Source organism: Heterodontus francisci, chromosome 32 (genome assembly GCF_036365525.1).
Source record: "Heterodontus francisci isolate sHetFra1 chromosome 32, sHetFra1.hap1, whole genome shotgun sequence".
In the NCBI taxonomy this organism is placed as follows: domain Eukaryota; kingdom Metazoa; phylum Chordata; class Chondrichthyes; order Heterodontiformes; family Heterodontidae; genus Heterodontus; species Heterodontus francisci.
Genome location: NC_090402.1, coordinates 18,213,527 through 18,236,368, shown reverse-complemented (window position 1 = coordinate 18,236,368; position 22,842 = coordinate 18,213,527). Strand labels below are relative to the sequence as shown.

Below are 22,842 nucleotides of genomic sequence, written 5' to 3'. Positions count from 1 at the left end.
ATGTTCCTGTTGCCACATTTCATTTTGTGTAGTGGGGAGGTGTTACGCCAATGTGTTTGGTTGAATGATCATTTTCTTTGGTCCAGTGACTGGAGATCTGAATTTATATATTTTTTTTTTAAAAAAAGACATTTTTAAAAAGACAAGCTGCCAGCAAAGTCAACCTTTCAGCTTAAGATGATCACTTAGTTTGCAAAACTGTATCCTACACTGAAATGTTTGTGACGAGATAGATGAAATGTCCCCAACAAGGACCAAGACCCAGGAAGTTTAAAGGAACTACCTGTTCTTTCAGCAAACTGCTAAGTTTGACTCACTGAGTGACTGTCATATGACAAGCCCCTCCCTATCTGTGGTTTTAAACTGGTGTTTTCTCTGCAGCAGATGAGAAGCAACTGGACTCTGACATGAACAGACCCTAAGTGGGAGTCTCTCCGTTCCAGCTTGAAAGCTTTCAAACCCTGCTTGTTGAATGACCATCTTTGCATACTCCGGCTACAGAAACCCTTTTGGAAGAAATTATCCGCATTGCTATCTCCAAGAGACTCACTGAACTAGTCATCCACCTTTTCAAACTAAAAGGCTCAGGATCACTGAATTCAGCTAGAAGCTAGCCAAATCACCAAATGCCACAGACTGTATACCCAACCAATCTACCTTTCCCCACTCTGTAATCTATTTGTGTGTGTGTAAACCTCTAGCGTGTATGTGAGACAGTGAAAGTTGGTACATTGTTTATTATTTTACTAGTTCTGTTTAGGTACAATAAAGTTAACCTCTTTCTTTGTTAACTCAAGAAAACCTGTCCGATTGGTTCTGGTTATGATTATAGCAAGTAAGCAATCAAATACCAACTGAATTGGCCAGTACATCCACTTCAATAAAGAATTAAACGTGTTGTCATCTATCAAGGAGAAAAGAGAGAAGCCCTTCAACACCTCCTCACTTGACCATAACACTGGGTCTTTATATCATATAATAGCATCCAGCATATATTGTGCTTCAAAAAATGACATGCACAAGAAAACATCACATTGGATTATTAACTTATGAACTTAAGACTTGTGCTCCAGAACTAGCCGCGCCCCTAGACAAGCTGTTCCAGTATAGCTACACCACTGGCATCTACCTGACAATGTGGAAAACTGTCCAGGTATGTCCTATCCACAAAAATCAGGACAAATCAAACCCAGACAATTACCATCCCATCAGTCTACTCTGGATCATCAGCAAAGTGATGGATAGTGTCATTGACAATGCTATCAAGCAGCACTTACACAGAAATGACCTGCTCACCAATGCTCAGTTTGGGTTCTGCCAAGGCCACTTGATTCCAGATCTCATTACAGCCTTGGTCTAAACATGGATAAAAGAGCTGAAGTCAAAGGTGAGGTGAGAGTGACTGCCCTTAACATCAAGGAAGCATTTGACCAAATGTGGCATCAAGAAGCCCTCACAAAATTCAAGCCAATGGGAATCGGGGGAAAACTCTCCACTGGTTGGAGTCACACCTAGTACAAAGTAAGATGGTTGTGGTTGGTGGAGGCTAAACATCTAAACCTCAGGACATCGCTGTAGGAGTTCCTCAGGGTACTGTCCTAGGCCAACCATCTTCAACTGCTTCATCAATGACCTTCCCTCCATCATAAGGTCAGAAGTGAGATGTTCGCTGATGATTGCACAGTGTTCAGTCTCATTCAAGACTCCTCAGATACTGAAGCAGTGTGTGTTCACATGCAGCAAGACCAGGACAAAATTCAGGCTTGGGCTGATAAGTGGCAAGTAACATTCACTCCACACAAGTGCCAGGTAATGACCATCTCCAAAAAGAGAGAATTTAACCATCTCGCCTTGACATTCAATGGCATTACCATTGCTGAGTCCCCCACCATCAACATCTTGGGGGGTTACGTTTGACGTGAAACTTAACTGGACCAGCTATATAAATACTGTGGCTAAAAGAGCAGGTCAGAGGCTGGTAATTCTGTGGCGAATAACTCACCTCTTGACTCCCCAAAGCCTGTCCACTATCTGCAAGGCTCAAGTCAGGAGTGTGACAGAATGCCCTCCACTTGCCTGAATAAGTGCAGCTCCAACAACACTCAAGATGTTTGACACCATCTAGGACAAAGCAGCCCGCTTGAGTGGCACCCGATCCACCATCTTAAACATTCACTCCCTTCACCACTTGCGCATACTAGATGCACTGCAGCAACTTCAACAGCACCTTCCAAACCCTAGAAGGACAAGGGCAGTAGACACATGGAACCACCACCTCCATGTTCCCCTTCAAGTCACACATCATCCTGACTTGGAAATATATCGGCATTCCTTCACTGTCGCCGGGTCAAAAACCTGGAACTCTCTCCCTCACAGCACTGTGGGTGTACCTACACCAATGGACTGCAGACGTTCAGGAAGGCGGCTCAACACCACCTTCTCAAGGGCAATTAGGGATGGGCAACAAATGCTGGCCTTGCCAGTGACATTCATTTCCCATGAAAGAATAAGCTGGAATATTAAATTTTTTTTTTTTACAATGATGCCAAACGGTTCAGATGGCAAAATTATATTTGGTGACATTTAAAATGCTATTTTATTAAATTTTTGTAGAAATTGCTGCAGTTTTATGCCAGGATGAAGTGATGTTTCAATTCTAAGTTTAAAGGACCACGAAAGAAAATAAAAGTAAATAAGCCATCTTGCGGGACAGAGACCAAAAACACATTCAGGACAAATGATGTGACAGCATTCTCGGAACACAATTCCAAAGAGTTAAAAAAATTCCAATCAAAAGTTTAAACAAGTTCCATTCTCAGATGGTACTGATCGTTTAAATCTCTAACATTGTGGATTTGGAGCAAGGAATTTGAATCTATACCCCGACAATCATAGTAGCCAAATACCAGTCTGGTGAACAAATTTCTTCTGGCTGTGAAACCAGATATAGCTGCCAGCATATGAATAAAATTTGCAAATTCACTAAAGGAAGAAGAATAAAGAACCTTTATTTCTGTACAAACTATGTAGAAGATAGTACTTTACATAGTCTGTTCCACCCACAGATTGTTCCCCTTTAAGTATATGTACTTAGCATAATTTTCTAACTCCATTCCATCGTTATCAACACTAAAAATATTGCTCGATTATATATACAAATTAATAGAGTTCAAGTAGTGTCAATATTTTAATTCTAAGCTATTCAAGTAGTTCTAAACTGTTCTATAATAGTAAACATAAAACAGAAGTCCTGATAACTCATTAGGCAAATGCGATGCATGGTGTCCTCCTGGTCATATTGTTACGGCCAAGGCGGGAGTAATGCACTGTTAATTCAGTCCAACTACTCTACAGGTCATAGCATATCAAATAAAATTTCCCACCTACCAACGACTAGCCAAATTAAACACTATTTTTCCCCCAGAATACAGCACACCAAACCTGGTTTCCTTAAACAACAACAACAACATTAACTATTTATTAGAAAAGAAATAATAGGTCTTAACTACTAACGAGATAAATCTATACATGAAAAAACCCTTATTCCCTTAACCCTCAAGCACACACACACATATTCCAAAAGAAATGATTAACCGGTTCCAAAAGGGTGTTTTGGATTATAACTGTTTCTTAGGAATAGAAGGAATAAAAAAAAAATTGAGGTTCACGTTCTGGTCGGATGTTTTCGGTACAGTGAGGTGTCCCAGAGTCGAATAGTTGGATGCTACTCGAAGTCTCTCCAGTTGAGGTTGATGAACAGTCTGTCGTAGGTAAGTGTTCACGGCAATTTAACTGCAGCAAGCGTCACATAGGTCTTCCATCAGGGGTGTAGAAACAGGTCTGTTTGGGGTTTTTGAAGAAGCTGTCTAACAGTAGAAGAATTCTTCAGCTTTTAGGATTTCTTAGAACACAGGAGGCAGCAGAAATCTCACTGGATGCAGAAATTCCAGGGGCAACAGGAATCTGCCACCTTTCAAATGCAGGATTCCTTTTCAGGAGATGCAAGTCTCCTTTACAGAGAGGTAGCACTTTTCTGGGATAAAAACAAGAAATGCTGGAAATGCTCAGCAGGTCTGGCAGCATCTGTGGAGAGAGAAGCAGAGTTAACGTTTCAGGTCAGTGACCCTTCATCAGAACTGGCAGAGGCTAGAAATGTAATAGGTTTTAAGCAAATAAAGTGGGGGTGGGGCAAGAGATAACCAAAGAGGTGTTGATAGGACAAGGTCAGAGAATAACTGACCAGAAGGTCATGGAGCAAAGGCAAACGGTATGTTAATGGTGTGCTGAAAGACAAAGCATTAGTGCAGAGAGGGTGTTAGTTGACAGAAAAATAGAAGAACCTGGCCCAAAGTACAAACATCACAAAAAAAAGCAGTGGGTAGGCACATCGTAAAAATTGAATGATGAAACAAAGTTAAACAAATATAAAAGTAAAAAGAAAAAATTGCTGAAAATAAAAAAGGGGGCCCCTCATGCTCCGAAATTATTGAACTCAATGTTCAGTCTGGCAAGCTGTAGCATGCCTAATCGGTAAATGAGATGTTGCTTCTTGAGCTTATGTTGATGTTCACTGGAACATTGTAGCAATCCCAGGACAGATATGTGGGCATGAGAGCACGGGGGTGTGTTGAAATGGCCAGCAACTGGAAGTTCAGGGTCATGCTTGCGGACTGAGCGGAGGTGTTCCGCAAAGCGGTCACCCAATCTGCGTTTGGTCTCCCCAATGTCGAGGAGACCACATAGTGAGCAGCGAATACAGTATACTAAATTGAAAGAAGTACAAGTAAATCGCTGCTTCACCTGAAAGGAGTGTTTTGGGCCTTGGATAGTGAGGACAGAGGAGGTGAATGGGCAGGTATTACACCTCCTGCGATTGCATGGGAAGGGGACGAGGTGTTGGGGGTAATGGAGGAGTGGACCAAGGCGTCACGGAGGGAACGATCCCTGCGGAATGCTGACAGGGGAGGGGAGGGGAAGATGTGTTTGGTGGCGGCATCACACTGGACGTGGCGGAAATGGCGGAGGATGATCCTTTGGATGTGGAGGCTGGTCGGGTGGAAAGTGAGGACAAGGGGAACCCTGTCACAGTTCTGGGAGGGAGGGGAAGGCGTGAGGGTAGAGGTGCGGGAAATGGGCTGGTCACGGTTGAGGGCCCTGTCAACTACAGTGGGGGGGGAATCCTTGGATGAGGAAAAAGGAAGACATATCAGAAGCGCTGTCGTGGAAAGTTGCATTAGAGTAGATGCATCGGAGACGGAGAAACTGGGAGAATGGAATGGAGTCCTTGCAGGAAGGAGGCAGGGAGGTGTGGAGAAGTGCAGTCGAGGTAGCTGTGCGAGTCGGTGGGTTTATGATGAATATTAGTAGACAGCCTATCCCTAGAGACGTAGACAGAGAAGTCGAGGAAGGGAAGAGAAGTGTTGGAGATGGACTATGTAAAGGTGTCTTTTGTTGCCGGTAAATTCCGCTGTTTGCTGGGGCCCAGTTCACGCTTCAACTTGTTTCGATGTCGGAGTCTTTTCTCTCGAGGTTTACGTGTCTTCCGTGGGTCCGGTGGCTTGGAAGAAAGCAAGAGAGAGAAACAGCCAGGCGAGAAACTTGCTTGTTCCAGCTTCAATTGCAAAACTGCCTTCTGTATTTTTGATTAGATTAGAGATACAGCACTGAAACAGGCCCTTCGGCCCACCGAGTCTGTGCCGAACATCAACCACCCATTTAGACTAATCCTACACTAATCCCATATTCCCACCAAACATCCCCACCTGTCCCTATATTTCCCTACCACCTACCTATACTAGTGACAATTTATAATGGCCAATTTACCCATCAACCTGCAAGTCTTTTGGCTTGTGGGAGGAAACCGGAGCACCCGGAGAAAACCCACGCAGACACAGGGAGAACTTGCAAACTCCACACAGGCAGTACCCGGAATCGAACCCGGGTCCCTGGAGCTGTGAGGCTGCGGTGCTAACCACTGCACCACTGTGCCGCACAAAATAAAAACCCAAGTTGGCCAGCAGGTCAGTCATGTGACTAACTGGCTTAACCGCTTCTCCGTTTGTGGATTATATTGTCTCAGCAGACCCTGGAATGCACTTCCTTACACCTTCAATGTCTGGTGGTCAAAGTCTATTTGGGTTAATTGGAGCAGGGAATAGTCCTTTGTCTCCACAAGAAACGTCTCTTAGAATGCAAATGTCCTTCCAGCCCAGTGTTTGGTGATCTTCAAACAAGTCATTTCTTCACTCCAGCAATAGTTTAAAATCAATGTTCATATGACAAAATTAATATGCCTCATTATTGGCAGGTGGGGGTCTGCATGACAATGGCTTTCAAACAAAACATTTTATGCCCTATATTCTTCAGGTACAATTAAACAAGTGTCTGAAAAAGAGAGAATTCTTTTGTAGACAGATCCTTGTATAACAATTTTCCTCTAGTGATGGGCAATAAATGTGGCCTTGCTAATATTGGCTACATAATGAGAACAAATAAAATAAAAAGAACACACTCCTCCAAATCCTTTCCTCCCAAATAGATAGACAATAGTTTTCTTATATGTTAGTTGCTTGTGCTTTGTGCGACTATCATGCACCCTCTGATTATTTAAACATAAGGGCTGTGGGGATGGTGACAGGATGATCTGGCCCATTAAAACGGCTTCCTGCAGTACATGCCTCCCTTCACGGCAGGTAAATTTAAATTTGCATAAATTTGCTACTATTAGTCTTAACATTTTACTTTGTAAATTCTTAATGATTGAGTGTACAGCTCTTTTAAATTAATCCTTTACAACCACAACTTTATATAATATGCACAGTTATGTTGCTTTACATACGCTTGCCATATTTTGTTTTATATTACCCAAGTGAAGCACCTTGGGACATTTTATTATTTTAAAGATGCTGTATATATATGCAAGTTGTTGTAGTTTACAATAATATTTAAGGCTTACGTTTGTGTTCTTTTAGATAGAGAGATTTTTATCACTTGCATCCATGCTTTTTTTCTTGCTGTTGAGATAGCATTCACTATGTCCACGATGCAATCCCACACATTACCTCCCTTCTTGGCATGCTTAAGGGTCATTCTCTGCTCCTAAAAACTTGGCAATGCTCAATTACGCAGTGGGATAAACAAACTGGCATTTCTACCAGTCAAATAGCTCATTCGCAGCTTGAAAAGCATTAAAAGATTATTACTGTAGGTGCATCATTTTCTGTTACTGCAATGAAATAATATTCTCAGAAATTGCACTTATCAACTGTGTGTGTTCATGCCATTCCCATATGAGTCCATTAGCTCTGAACAGATAGAGGCATTTATTGTAAAAATAGGAATTTCAGCCTCAAAAGTCAACAAGTGAGTTTGACTGGCTGATCGTTCTCAGCTAATTACCAACTCGGATATGTTTAAATAACAGTCATTCAAACCACAGAAACTAATGAACAATAGTATAACTGAATGAGCAATATTCATAGAGAAATATTTTCACTTGTTTTACAGCAAATACAATTTGCAGTTACAGCAGTTTACTTCAGCTACAGAGATGGAATTGCCTATATCAAATACTATGCTATCAAATACTTTATTTCCTTTGATAGCATTAGATTAATCCAACAGTGCTGTGTGATACTTCGGCTACAGGAAAATGCTATGATTATACTACAGAAAAAATAGTTCATGCACACAAGAACAACTAATTGATGCATTCGTCACACTTTGTTTACTGATGTTAAAATTCTGCTCTTGTTTCTGGCTCCAATCTAAAGAGCCCACTGAACTTTAATAACTTTGAATCTCTATCTCCATTTTCTTTAACCATTCTCTAGTTTATATTAACTTTGAGTCTGCTATATTAAGCAAAATAATCATACTTGCTTTTCGCATCTTAGAATTGACAACTTTCAATTTAATGCATGAAATTTGTAGTCAGACAAGGAATGACTGGCACAATAAAAGACATAATAAATTCAAACAGAATTTAATTTTAACTTGTCTTAAATGGGAAATTAGTTGTTTTCTGGATGAAATAGCTGTACCTAAAGCAATTCAAACCCATCAGCAACTCAAAATCATCCCCAAGGCATCTACTGCCTTATGCATACGAACAGTACTTACTTGCAAAATTCATGTACCCTGCTGGGTGTAATCGGCTCAGAATACCAATCTTTGCAATACACAGCGCTGAGTAAACCTCTGGAGTTCTGAATGCTAATCACTCAGCTATTTTAAAATTAATTTCACAGCATGCTAGCACGTGCATTTTAAATATCTTTTTTGTTTTTATTTTGTTTTGAAATTCCCACCCACTTCAAACATGAAGATAAAAATATATTAATTTATGGGGAAAGTAGACAAAAAGTGTTGCTCAGTTTTCGACCAGATAAAGCTACTCTTCCCCCTTCCCACCCGAACGTTGACAGTTCTTTTCCAAATCAGATTATTCTATTGAATACATTAAGGGACATAATTTCCCTGAAGCCAAGGGTCTGCCCAACATTTCTCGAATATGATCAACTAATTTTTCTCAAAAAAGTCATTTGTTCAAAGTGAATATTTTCTAATAATGCATTCTCCCACTGCAAAAAGATTGCAGTGAATTGTACCGCAATGAATGTACAAGAAGTCTCTGTGTCACCAGTAACGGGGAAAGAATCATTCTTCATGCACTTGCTGATGCCACAATGCCAGACACATCCCAAGATGAACATCTTTGGATTCATGACTATTCTTATTTTCCTGACCTTTGAAATTGCATCTACAACCACTTTACAGAAGAAACAAATGCAGGGATAATGCAAAAAATATACAACACTTCCTACTACAAACCAAAAAAGTTGAGACTGATAACAGGCAACACTTTAAAAAAAAAGGTTTCAAAATATATATTTACTCAGAATCTTCTAAGGAAATATTCCATAATCCTGCATAACTCAAGGGGGGAAAAATTGGATTAGGCTGGTAGACAGAGGCAGGGATCGAAATGCGCAACTAAACCGTACCTGTTCGTAGCAATGCAGGCAACATGCAAGCATCGTTCTGCCTGCTAATTCAATGATGGCGTCATGCAGCCCAGTGCTAAGTGCGCCGCCGAGTGGATATACACCTCAGCAGGGAGTCCACATTGGTGTAAGGCTAGCACCACTATTCAAGCCTGCACTACTTAAAGCCAGCCTGCACCTCTTAAGGGGTATTTTGGCTGGAACAAATGCTGGAACTGGTTCAAGAAGAGCCTCTGAGCAGAGAGGAGTGGAAATGGCGCCACAATGTGTGTCCCTACATTCTCTGATGCAGCACTGAAGGCCTTGGCACATGAGGTGGTCAGACAGGAAGAGAGAGATCCTCCTCCCTCAGGGAACTAGAAGGCCCTCCAGACAGACATTATAAAGGCAGTGGGAGCAGATAGCTAAGGTAGTTGATGCTAGCAATCTAGGTCAGAGAATCTGGATGCAGTACCACAAAAAGTTCAATGTCCTCACACGTGTGGTCATGGTCAGTGAACACATCTTTACATTCCATATCCTTACAAATGGACCACTAGCCTCCATTCAATGCCCTCTTGGCCACAATGCTGAAATAAAAGCCACCACAAAATAACCATTCCATACCAACTTTATCCAAAAAACTATTCATTATTCCATACAAAAGTCAACTAATCACCTTTGTGCATTCCCTTAGTGCCTGTTTTGTGGCTGTCTTTGCCTGGCTTAGTGCTCAGGCTGCCCTAGTGGCTGCAATAGGGCTGACAGAAGGCTTCTGATTTTCAGTGGGGAGATTGCAGATGGCCTTGGAGGGCACCCTTGAGCAGCTCTGGGCCGAGAAGGCCCAACTGTGGACTTCACCATCTCAGTAAGGGTAGCAGCAGTCTGAACTGGCTGGCTGATAGACCAGAGCAACAAGCAGAGTGGCAAGGGTTGGAGCATGAATACTCTGCCGTCAAATCAGCGTTACACACTGACTGATGTCATGATCTGCCTACTCTGCACACTCCTAATACCCAGGCTAACACCCTCAAACAAGGTGGTGTTCACCTCAAGCCATGCCAGAAGTGTGCGCATGCAGCATGGAAGCTGTTTTGGTACCAAAATGGTACCAGTGGCATTGAAACCATGGCCACTACAGAGTCAAATTTTGTGGCCAATAAAACTAAAAGAGTGAAAGACTTGTATTTATTTTATGCCTTTCATAATCTCAGGATATCCCAAAATGTTGTCGTCACTGTTGTAATGTAGGAAACATGGAAACACAGCAACCAATTTGCTCACAGCAAGCTCCACAAAAACACAATGTGAGAATGACCAGATAATCTGTTTTAGTGATGTTGATGGAAGGATAAATATTCACTCAGGCACTGAGGAGAACTCCCCTGCTCTTCTAAGTAGTAGCTTGGGATCTTTTACGTCCACCAGAGAGAGCAGATGGGGCCCTCAGTTTAACATCTCATCTGAAAAGATGGCACCTCCACAATACAGCATTCCCTCAGTACTGCACTAGAGTGCCAGCCTAGATTTCTGTGCTCTGGAGTGGGACTTGAACTCGCAACCTTTACTGAGGCAAGAGCGCTACCAACTGACATAGCTGACACTGCTTTAAATTAACATACTTTAAATTAAGTATACAGAATGGCTAACTACTGGATGTTTTCAATTTGCTTATTCCTTGGGCTGAATTTAATGAGCGCGCCGCACTTTGTGGCGGCACGCTCTCATCTCAGCAGTCTGCAGTGATATTTCGCGCGGGGCTCATGTAAATGGAGGAGGCGGAGCAGTCGACCCAAATGACGTAAAAGGGGTGGCAGCTCCGTCCCTGCAACGGTGTCTGGCGCCACCGCACTGACGCCATTTTTAAAAGGCTTCAAGCCCTTCAAATCTCATTTCAATAATTAAAGGTGCCGCTTCACCAGAACCTGCCGAACAATTTATTTCAACTTAGATTCCCCTCTCCCACAATCCCCCCACTGAGTCCTCGTGTGTTACAGTGACGTATCCTCCTAAAAAAAACCTTTTCATTTTGTGAACTTTCCCCCTAACTTCAGAACTTTTGACGCTCAAACCCTTCCCATCATCCCCACACCCAATTACAATAATTCTCCCCTCCCCCCCGACTCCTGTCCTGAAATTTTCACTCCTCCCCCCTCCCAACCAGAGTCTCCCCCCCCCCCCCTCCCAACCAGCAGGACTTCCATTTGGCGGCCATAATATCGGCATGGGACGGCCGCTGGGACAAGGTAAGTTGATTTGCATGTTGTTTTAACTAGTTTTAATATTTAAATGGGCCGCACCAAGGTCTCGCCGCCGCCGCCGGTAAAATGCAGCGACGCCTTCTCAGCGTCAGGGTTTGTGGCGGGCCAGTCCTGCAAGTATTTTATGGGCCTCCCCTGCCGCGACCCTCGACGTTCAGGGACTGGTAAAATTCAGCCCCTTATGTTTTCCACCATTCTTCAATCTATTTCTGCTATTTCCAATGATTACTGGATGTCCATCCTACTCACATTACACAAAGTAGGCTATAAACTTTCTAAAATGTCATGTAGTTAAGAACTGCGGTTTCAGGCAAGCCGCCACATGCACAGAGTTGGAAATAATGCAATTTTATAAAAATGAAGAAATTAAAACAAAAACGGTTCATCCTAATTGGACACCAGACTCTGGTCTTTTCAATTCTCCCACTGAAGAATGGACTCATGCACCATTCCCACTGCATTCTAACACCAGGTTCCATTGGACTGTACTATCTCTGTCCATTAAAACGTAAAAAATCAGCAAAAACTTTCAACTTATGTACACAAGTAATGAACCCACACAACATTCTGTATGAGTCAGACAATCATTAGCACAAAATCTGCATTATGGTCATTTCACATTTGCATCTCCAATTTGTCTTCCTTTTTTATATATGTATCATATGTTTGCATACTGTGAAATAAAAAGGAATGGTGTTACGTGACAAAATACAGCTATTTTAAATGAATAACTGATTTTTAAAAATATTAATACAGGATTAATAACCATTTTGTATCTGCAATCAATTTTCCTTCACTCTTGTTCTTGGTTATTTAGTAACTATGATGCAAACCAAAACTAATTCTATGAAAATAGTTCAAATTATAGAAGTATGCTTTTGTTCTTACAACTGTAAAATGTAAAGATAGCATTTTCATATTTTTTGGAAAACTACCGCTAATAAGATGATCCCAACCTTTTGTGTATTTGAGGTACTATGTTTTAAGCTTCATATTGGGCCTTCAACTGGCCCAAAACCTACCCACTTCAATCAAGAAATAACATGGAGATCAAAGAAAAGAAAGGTAAAAGGTGCCCTAAAAAGAGAAACTTCAAGGGGCTAGCATTAATTTGCAAGGTCAGATTAACAATACACTATTTCTAACAAAAACAAAATAGCATCTGTGGTAAACAAATTGCAATAATCCATTAACAGGAATCTAATGAAAATCTGAATCAATGAATGCTTATATCTCTGTTCTCTACTGTAAACTGTCTTCTTATATCCCCCTCCCCTTCACGCTCACCTCCAACAAGTGTGAGGAGCTCATGGACCTTTGTCACTAAGATCGAGACCATCCGATCAGCTGCCTCTGTCGTGTCTCTCCGTTCCACTAGCCCTCCTTCCCCTAATGCTCCATTCTTCCCTATCACTGAACTCGCATCTTTCTCTAGTTTCTCTCCTATCTACCCTCATGCCCTCTCTGAGTTCATCTTGTCAATGAGACCCACCTCCTGCTCCCTGGACCTTATTCCCACTAAACTGCTGACCACCCAACTTCTCCTCCTGGTCCCCATGTTAGCAGACATTGTTAATGGTTCTCTTCAACTGTTTCTCTCTCCTTTAAGTCTGCCGTCATCATCCCTCTCTTCAAAAAACCAACCCTTGATCCTACCATCCTTGCAAACTACCATCGCATCTCCAACCTTCCTTTCCTCTCCAAAGTCCTTGAATGTGTTGTCACCTCCCAAATCAGTGCCCACCTTTCCCGGAACACCATATTTGAATCCCTCCAATCAGGTTGCTGTCCTGCCAAAGTACTGAAACAGCTCTTATCAAAATCACAAATTACATCCTATGTGACTGTGACAAAGGTAAACTTTCCCTTCTCATCCTTCTCGACCTGTCTGCAGCTTCTGACACAGTGGACCATATCATCTTCCTCCAATGCCTCACCACTTTCATCTGACTGCTCTCACCTTGTTCCATTCTTATCTATCTAACTGTATCTAGAGTATCACTTGCAATGGTTTCTCTTTCTACTCCAGCACCCTTACCTCTAGAGTGTCTCCAAAGGACCTATCCTTGGCCCTCTCCTATTTCTTATCTACATGCTGCCCCTCACCGACATTATCTGAAAGCACAGGATTAGTTGCCACAGATATGCTGACGATACCCAACCCCACCTCACCACCTCTCAACTCCTCCGTTGCTAAATTATCAGACTGCTTATCCAACATCCAGTGCTGGATGAGCAGAAATTTCCTCCAATTATACATCGGGAAGACTGAATCCATTGTTTTCGATCCTTGCTCCAATCTACGTTCCCTACCCACCAACTCCATCTCTTTCCCTGACAACAGTTTGCAATTAAACCAGTCTGTTCGCAACCTTGATGTCACATTTGACCCCAAGATGAGCTTCTACCCACATATTCACACCATCACTAAGACTGCCTATTTCCACCTTGTTTTTTATTTATTCGTTCATGGGATGTGGGCGTCGCTGGCTAGGCCAGCATTTACTGCCCTTTCCTAACTGCACTACAGAAGGTGACAACTGCACAATGTTCAGCACCATTCGTGACTCCTCAGATACTGAAGCAGTCCATGTAGAAATGCAGCAAGACCTGGACAATATCCAGGCTTGGGCTGATAAGAGGCAAGTAATATTCACCCCACACAAGTGTCAGGCAATGACCATCCGTTGTTTTCCTTAGAGCAGAGAAGGCTGAGGGGGGACCTGATTGAGGTATACAAAATTATGAGGGGCATAGATAGGGTAGATAGGAAAAAACTTTTTCCCTTAGTGGAGGTGGCAATAACCAGGGGCATAGATTTAAGGTAATGGGCAGGAGGTTTAGAGGAGATTTGAGGAAAAAACCTTCGCCCAGAGAGTGGGTGGAATCTGGGACACATTGCCTGAAGGGGTGGTAGAGGCAGGAACCCTCACAACATTTCAGAAGTATTTAGATGAGCACTAAAAATGCCATAGCATACAAGGCTACAGGCCAAGTGCTGGAAAATGGGATTAGAACGGATAGGCTTGATGGCCGGCATGGACACGGTGGGCCGAAGGGCCTGTTTCAGTGCTATGTAACTCTAAAAGAGAATCTAACCATCTCCCCTTGACATTCAATGCATTACGGTCACTGAATCCCCCACTATCAACATCCTGGGGGTTACCAATGACCTGAAACTGAACTGGAGAAGCCATTTAATACCATGGCTACAAGAGCAGGTCAGAGGCTAGGAATCCTGCGGCGAGTAACTCACTTCCTGACTGCCAAAGCCCGTCCACCATCTACAAGGCACAAGTCAGGAGTGTTTTGGAATGCTCTCCACTTGCCTGGATGAGTGCACCTCCAACATTCAAGAGGCTCGACACCATCTAGGACAAAGCAGCCTGCTTGATTGGCACCTCATCCACAAGCATTTACTCCCTCCACCATCGGCACACAGTGGCAGCAGTGTGTACCAACTACAAGATGCACTGCAGCAACGCACCAAGGCTCCTTAGACAGCATCTTCCAAACCTGCAACCTCTACTGCCTAGAAGGACAAGGGCAGCAGATCTATGGGAACACCACCACCTCCAAGTTCCCCTCCAAGCCACACACCATCCTGACTTGGAACTATATCACCGTTCCTTCATTGTTGCTGGGTCAAAATCCTGGAACTCCCTTCCTCACAGCACTGTAGATATATCCACCCCACATGGACTGCAGCGGTTCAAGAAGGCATCTCACCACCACCTTCTCAAGGACAACTAGATATAGGCAATAAATGCTGGCTTAGCCAGCAACACCCACATCCCAGGAACGAATAAAAAACAAGACGGGACTTTGTCTCCACAAGGACTTTGCGGTGGTCACTCCTACCAATACTGTCATGAGCAGATATATCTGAGGCAGAGAGACTGGTGAGGATGAGATCAAGTATATTTTTCCCTTTTGTTGGTTCCCTCACCACCTGCTGCAGACCCAGTCTAGCAGCGATGTCCTTTAGGACTCGGCCAGCTCGGTCAGTAGTGGTGCTGCCGAGCCATTCTTGGGATGGACATTGAAGTCTCCCACCCAGAGTACATTCTATACCTTTGCCACCCTCAGTGTTTCCTCCAAGTGCTGTTCAACATGGAGGAGCACTGGTTCATCAGCTGAGGGGGAAACTGTGATCAGCAGGAGGTTATCTTGCCCATGTTTGATGCCATGAGATTTCATGGGGTCCGGAGTCAATGCTGAGGACTCCCAGGGCAAATCCCTCCCAACTGTATACCACTGTGCTGCCACCTCTGCTGGATCTGTCTTGCAGGTGGGACAGGACATACCCGGGGATGGTGAATGCGGTGTCTGGGACGTTGTCTGTTAGGTATGATTCAGTGATTATGACTATGTCAGGCTGTTGCTTGACTAGTCTGTGGGACAGCTCTCCCAACTTTGGCACAAGCCCCCAGATGTTAGTAAGGAGGACTTTGCAGGGTCGACAGGGCTGGGTTTGCCGTTGTCGTTTCCGGTGCCTAGGTCGATGCCGGATGGTCCATCCAGTTTCATTCTTTATTGACTTCGTAGCAGTTAGATACAACTGAGTGGCTTGCTAGGCTATTTCAGAGGGTATTTAAGAGTCAACCACATTGCTGAGAGTCTGGAATCACATATAGGCCAGACGAGGTCAGGAGAGCAGATTTCCTTCCCTAAAGGACATTGATGAACCAGATGGGTTTTTACAACAATCAACAATGGTTTCATGGCCATTATTAGACCTCGCTTTTAATTCCAGATTTATTAATTGAATTAAAATTCCATCTTCGGCCGTGGTGGGATTTGAACTCATGTCCACAGAGCAATATCCTGGGTCTCTGGGTTACTAGTCCAATGACAATACCAGTACGCCACCATCTCCCCAACATCACCTGACTTCGCCCCTGCCTCAGCTTACCTGCTGCTGAAACCCTCATTCGTGCCTTCGTTACCTCCAGACTTGACTATTCCAATGCACTCCTGGTTGCTCTCCCACATTCTACCCTCTGTAAACATGAGGTCATCCAACACTCTAATGTCCTTGTCTTAACTCGCACCAAGTCCCGCTTACCTATCACCTCTGTGCTCGCTCACCTATATTGGCTCCCAGTCAAGCAACATCTTGATTTTAATATTCTCACCCTTGTTTTCAAAGTCCTCCATGGCCTTGGCCCTCCCTATCTCTGTAACCTCCTCCAGCCCCACAATCCTTCGAGATATCTGCGCTCCTCTAATTCTGGCCTCTTGAGCATCCTCGATTTTAATTGCTCAACCATTGGTGGCCATGCCTTCAGTTGCTTAGGCCCTAGGCTCTGGATACCCTCCCTGCCTCTCTACCTTAATTTCCCTCTTTATGACATTCCTTAAAACCAACCTCTTTGACCAAGCTTTTGGTCATATTACCTAATATCTCCTTATGGCTTGGTGTCAAATTTTGTTTGATAATGCTCTTGTGAAGCACCTTGGGACATTTTATTACCTTAAAGGTGCAATATAGATATAGGTTGTCATTGTTAAGTTGTTACTGTTCCTCCAGAACTATAGTAATGTTTGTATAGCAGTAAGCACTGGCAAATGAACAGTTTTTCAACAGTGCATAATCATGCTAAATACAGAGAATAACTTGATTAATGCGAGGAGAAAATTATAATTAATTTGTAAATTAACTGTGCGAAGAATCATCTGATAGGTCTAAGGAGCATTTTACCGGAAGATTGCTGATTAAAATCTACAGCTCATACACTACACAAAGACAAAGCATCAGTAATTGCCCCTTTCACCTACATGATTTATATTGTCGCATTTTTAATTCCAATCTGACTTATGTTTATTGTGTCAAATGAATTGTGTTTTGCAGCATTCAATTTCCCATGCCCCCTTCTATTTCAGAAGAACCACAGAAAAATTACGGCACAGAAGGAGGTCATCCAGCCCGTTGTTCTCGCACCCACACTGTTTGGGATTTTCTTCTCCCTGCTGCTCTCACATGCATTCAAGTCTTCAGAAGAAGGAATTTTCCTCCACACAAGATCAGGGGGCAGGTTGTTCAACCTTGCCCGTCTAAGAGCGAAGTCCAAAGTACGGAAAGTCCTCATCAGGGAACTCCTCTTTGCTGACGATGCTGCTTTAACATCTCACACGGAAGAGTGCCTGCAGAGTCTCATCGACAGGTTTGCGGCTGCCTGCAATGAATTTGGCCTAACCATCAGCCTCAAGAAAACGAACATCATGGGGCAGGACGTCAGAAATACTCCATCCATCAATATTGGCGACCACGCTCTGGAAGTGGTTCAAGAGTTCACCTACCTATGCTCAACTATCACCAGTAACCTGTCTCTAGATGCTGAAATCAACAAGAGCAGTGGAAGCCTTTCCCATGCGATGTCCAGACTGGCCAAGAGAGTGTGGGAAAATGGCACACTGACACGGAACACAAAAGTCCGAGTATATCAGGCCTGTGTCCTCAGTACCTTGCTCTATGGCAGCGAGGCCTGGACAACGTATGTCAGCCAAGAGCGACGTCTCAATTCATTCCATCTTCGCTGCCTCCGGAGAATACTTGGCATCAGGTGGCAGGACCGTATCTCCAACAGATGTCCTCGCGGTGGCCAACATCCCCAGCTTATACACACTACTGAGTCAGCGGCGCTTGAGATGGCTTGGCCATGTGAGCCGCATGGAAGATAGCAGGATCCCCAAAGACATATTGTACAGCGAGCTCGCCACTGGTATCAGACCCACCGGCCGTCCATGTCTCCGCTTTAAAGACGTCTGCAAACGCGACATGAAATCCTGTGACATTGATCACAAGTCGTGGGAGTCAGTTGCCAGCGTTCGCCAGAACTGGCGGGCAGCCATAAAGACGGGGCTAAAGTGTGGCGAGTCGAAGAGACTTAGTAGTTGGCAGGAAAAAAGACAGAGGCGCAAGGGGAGAGCCAACTGTGTAACAGCCCCGACAAACAAATTTCTTTGCAGCACCTGTGGAAGAGCCTGTCACTCTAGAATTGGCCTTTATAGCCACTCCAGGCGCTGCTTCACAAACCACTGACCACCTCCAGGCGCTTATCCATTGTCTCTCGAGATAAGGAGGCCAAAGAAGATTTGTTCCAGAAACATCTAAATATGGTTGAATAGGATCTCCCTTAGACAATATACTGGTAAGATGCATATTGCTAATTTTAGCTTTAGATTTTCATGCAAATACCATTTTTGCAACAAAATTATTTTAAAATATTTCAATCCTTTAAGCAAAAAAAAAATTCACAGAGCAAACTAACCCTAATTACGGGCTTTATCATTACTCCGATCACCATGTGGAGTGATTCCAATTAACTATGGTCAACTAAAACTTCAGCTCAAAATGTATTGCTGTGGGGGAGCTGGTGGCATAGCAGTAATGTCACTGGACTAGTAATCCAGAGGACCAGGCTAATGCTCTGGGGACATGGGTTCAAATCCCACCATGGCAGATGGTGAAACTGAATTCAATTAATGTATCTGGAATTAAAAGCTAGTCTAATGGTGACCATGAAACCATTATCAATTGTTGCAAAAACCCATCTGGTTCACTACTGTCCTTTAGGGAAGGAAATCTGCCGTTCTCACCTGGTCTGGCCTACACGTGATTCCAGACCCACAGCAGTGTGGTTGACTCTTAAATGCCTTCTGAAATAGCCTAGCAAGCCACTCAGTTCAATGGTAATTAGGGATAGACAAGAAATGCTGGCCTAACCAGCGACGCCTGCATCCCAAGAACGAATAAAAAAAACAGAGCAAGACAAAAATGGCTATGGAATGAAATAAAACAGATGCCCCAACAACCTCAGACTCTAGTTTGTTATCACCCTTTGTATTCTGAATATTCTATCCTTAGATTTACTGAAAGTTCAGTCAGTTCCACACGACACTTGCCTACTTTGGTCCAGACCACAGTAATACATCGTTCCAAACAATGTTATTCACAACTTACTTGTCTATTAATCCATTTGAACAATGCTATTTAGACTGGTACCTGGAGAAAACATGATACAGTGAACTCTTGAGTACTACCAAGATCAATCAGAGATTGAAGTGAACCATGAATTAGTTAACAATTAATCTCCAAAATATAATACATTTGGCCCAACCTATGCATGTTGAATTAGTACTTATGCAAACCAAGCCCTCAATACAATGGTGTCATGCAAATAGACGTTTGACATACATCATAAACACCTGCAATAGACTGGACACTGATGCCCATATATAAACCATTTGTTCCACTTGCTGCAGACACTGAGCTTCAACTTAGGAATTTTAAACAGCTAATAGTTTCCACACATAGAAGAACGCAGTGTGTGTACATGAGGCCTACAACACAAAAATAATTTCAACGGAGATTCACATAAAGCACGCAGTGTAACCAGAGCAAGTTTCTCCAATCCTCCTTTGTCAATTTGTCACACAGAGCTTGGTTTACAGTACTGGGCCTTAGTGTAAACATGGCCCAAGATCTGAGATGTCCCACTTTCATAAGAGTCACTGAGGGCAAGTCAGCTAAAGATGTGCATTATCTGGGCTACTTGTAAAGGTAGTAAAAGTCACATGATGAGGACATTCATAGTGACATATTGGGTGTCTATGTCAGAATTGAAATTCATAGTTACTAAGCAACAATGCATTCGATAGTATAGATATTTGAATATTGCAATATGCAGCTGTTCATGCTGCCTTCAATTTAGATTAAAATCACTGAATCCAGTGAATGCTTTTCTACTGTATGCTTTTGATTTTAAATTAAGTTTATTCAAGAGCACCTCCTTAGTGATCAAGGATAGTAGCTGTTTCACTTATGATATAGTACATAAACTTCACACCACTTAGATAATAGGTGTTAGCATCAACTGGTGAAGGTAAAAGTCCCAGAGATATAAAATTATAAATTTCAGTTACCATACTTTATGGCTTTCAAGTTTGATAGATGTCTGATAAAACAGTGCCAGTAACCTTGATCACAAAGGAAATGTTATTCTTGAATAAAAATTTAAATTCAAAAACCTGGAGTGGACAAACTCTTGCCTGGATGAGTGCAGCTCCGACAACACTCAAAGCTCAACACAATCACACGGCACCCCATCCGCCACCTTAAACATTCACTCCCTCCACTACTGGCACAACATAGCTGCAGTGTGTACCATCTACAAGATGCACTGCAGAAACTCGCCAAGTCTTCTTCAACAGCAGCTCTCCAACCTGAGACCTCTGCTACCTAGAAGGACAAGGGAAGCAGGTGCATGGGATCGCTACTACCTCCAAGTCACACAACATCCTGACTTGGAACTATATTGCCGTTCCTTTAGCGTCACTGGGTCAAAATTCTGGAACTCCCAACCTAACAGCACTATGGGAGCACCACATGCACTGCAGCGGTTCAAGAAGGAGCTCACCACCATCTTATCAAGGGCAAATGGGGATGGGCAATAAATGCGGGCCTTGCCAGCAATGCCCACATCCCGTGAATGAATAAAAAAAAGTGCTGCAACAGTACTGCTCTGTACTGGCAACACAGGAACAAAGCTGCAGGTCTATTATAATATTTCTACAGCTTTGACCAAACGATTCTAAGAGAAGCCCATTTTTATTTTAAGTCTTCAATAATGATACAGTTGCAGCAGGAGCTTAATAAAAATGTTTATTATGAAATGAGTCAGACTAGCCAGTTTTAAAAGCCTGTAATCACCTATAAAGCTGAAATTACCCAGCTTTGGTAAATTATTACGAAAAGCAGCTCATATTATATGACAAAGCATTAAAAATGTTATATCTAACCTCAATCCAATTGCTTTATCAGTCTGACATTAAACCTCACAGCATTAAAGAATGGTAACTACAATTTGTAATTTTATATTTGCTCTTTTGATAGATATTACCTGGACTTGGATATACAAGGCATAATTTCAAAGTTTGCAGATGATGCAAAAGTCAGAAAGGTGGTAAACAGTGAGGAGGATAGTAAGAGACTTCAGGAGAACATAGACTGGTGAAATTGGCAGACACATGGCAGATGAAATTTAAAACAGAGAAGTGTTCTTTTGGTAGGAAGAATGAGGAGAGGCATTTAAACTAAATTGTTCAATTTTAAAGGGGGTGCACGAACAGAGAAACCGAGGGATGTACACGCTCAAATCTTTAAATGTGGCAGGACAAGTTGAGAAGGCTGTTAAAAAGATATGGGATCTTTGGCTTCATAAATAAAGCCAGAGAGTTAAATGTGCTGTGATGGCTGAGTGGTTAAGCGCTGTGATGGCTGAGTGGTTAAAGCGCTGGACTTAGAATCCCATGGGGGTTTCCCTCCGTGCGTTCAAACCCTACTCACAGCGAGGTTGCTGTCATTGGGCGGCACAGTGGCGCAGTGGTTAGCAGTGATTAGCAGCCTCACAGCTCCAGCGACCCGGGTTCAATTCTGGGTACTGCCTGTGTGGAGTTTACAAGTTCTCCCTGTGTCTGCGTGGGTTTTTGCCAGGTGCTCCGGTTTCCTCCCACATGCCAAAGACTTGCAGGTTGATAGGTAAATTGGCCATTATAAATTGCCCCTAGTATAGGTAGGGGAATATAGGGACAGGTGAGGATGTGGTAGCAATATGGGATTAGTGTAGGATTAGTATAAATGGGTGGTTTATGGTCGGCACAGACACGGTGGGCCGAAGGGCGTGTTTCAGTGCTGTATCTCTAAATAAAATAAATAAATTAACAATGTAAGGAAGTAATGCTCAACCTTTATAAAACACTGGTTAGGTATTTATCCAATTCCCTTTTGAATGAATCTGCTTCCACCATTTTAGGCAGTGCATTCCAGATCATCATAATTCGCCATGTAAAGAAAATTGTCCTCATCTATTCTGCTTCCATTACCCTTTCAGGCAGTGCATTCCAAATCACAACAACTCACTGCATATCATGATTCTAATCCTGATCGAACATAAAAACTTGTTAAGTTCAACAATGATTTGGTCACCCCTCCGAATATCTCTTTCTTTAGATCCATGTCCAATTTTGGTGAATTATACATCTGTGAAGCACCCCTGGAATGTTTTCTATGTTAAAGGTGCCATAAAAATATAAGTAGTTGTTGTAGTTGTTGATCTACCACTGTGAAAGTTTATCTCCATTAGTGTATTCTGGTGAGAAAACAAGAAGCAAATAAATCCCAACAATACACAATGAGACAGAAAACTTAGAGAAACATCTTTTTTTATTTTATTTAGAGATACAGCACTGAAACAGGCCCTTCGGCCCACCAAGTCTGTGCTGACCAACAACCACCCATTTACACTAACCCTACAGTAATCCCATATTCCCTACCAGCTACCTACACTAGGGGCAATTTATAATGGCCAATTTACCTACCAACCTGCAAGTCTTTGGCTGTGGGAGGAAACCGGAGCACCCAGCGAAAACCCACACGGTCACAGGGAGAACTTGCAAACTCCGCACAAGCAGTGCCCAGAATTGAACCCGGGTCCCTGGAGCTGAGGCTGCGATGCTAACCACTACGCCACCCTCTTGTCCACTTCAGTAATACAAAATGTGGCATTGAATCACTTGACACTTGCTGAGTATGT

At 43.0% G+C, this 22,842-nt stretch overlaps 1 protein-coding gene and 1 non-coding gene across 8 annotated transcripts in view; one reads left to right on the top strand and one right to left on the bottom strand.

The window, feature by feature from the left end:
- Positions 1-22,842, bottom strand: part of LOC137347681 (disabled homolog 2-interacting protein-like) — an 860,897-nt gene that overhangs the window by 504,928 nt on the left and 333,127 nt on the right. The window lies entirely within an intron of this gene.
- On the top strand, positions 21,518-21,600 carry trnal-uag (transfer RNA leucine (anticodon UAG)). Its single transcript has one exon. It is a non-coding gene; the product is annotated as a tRNA-Leu (tRNA).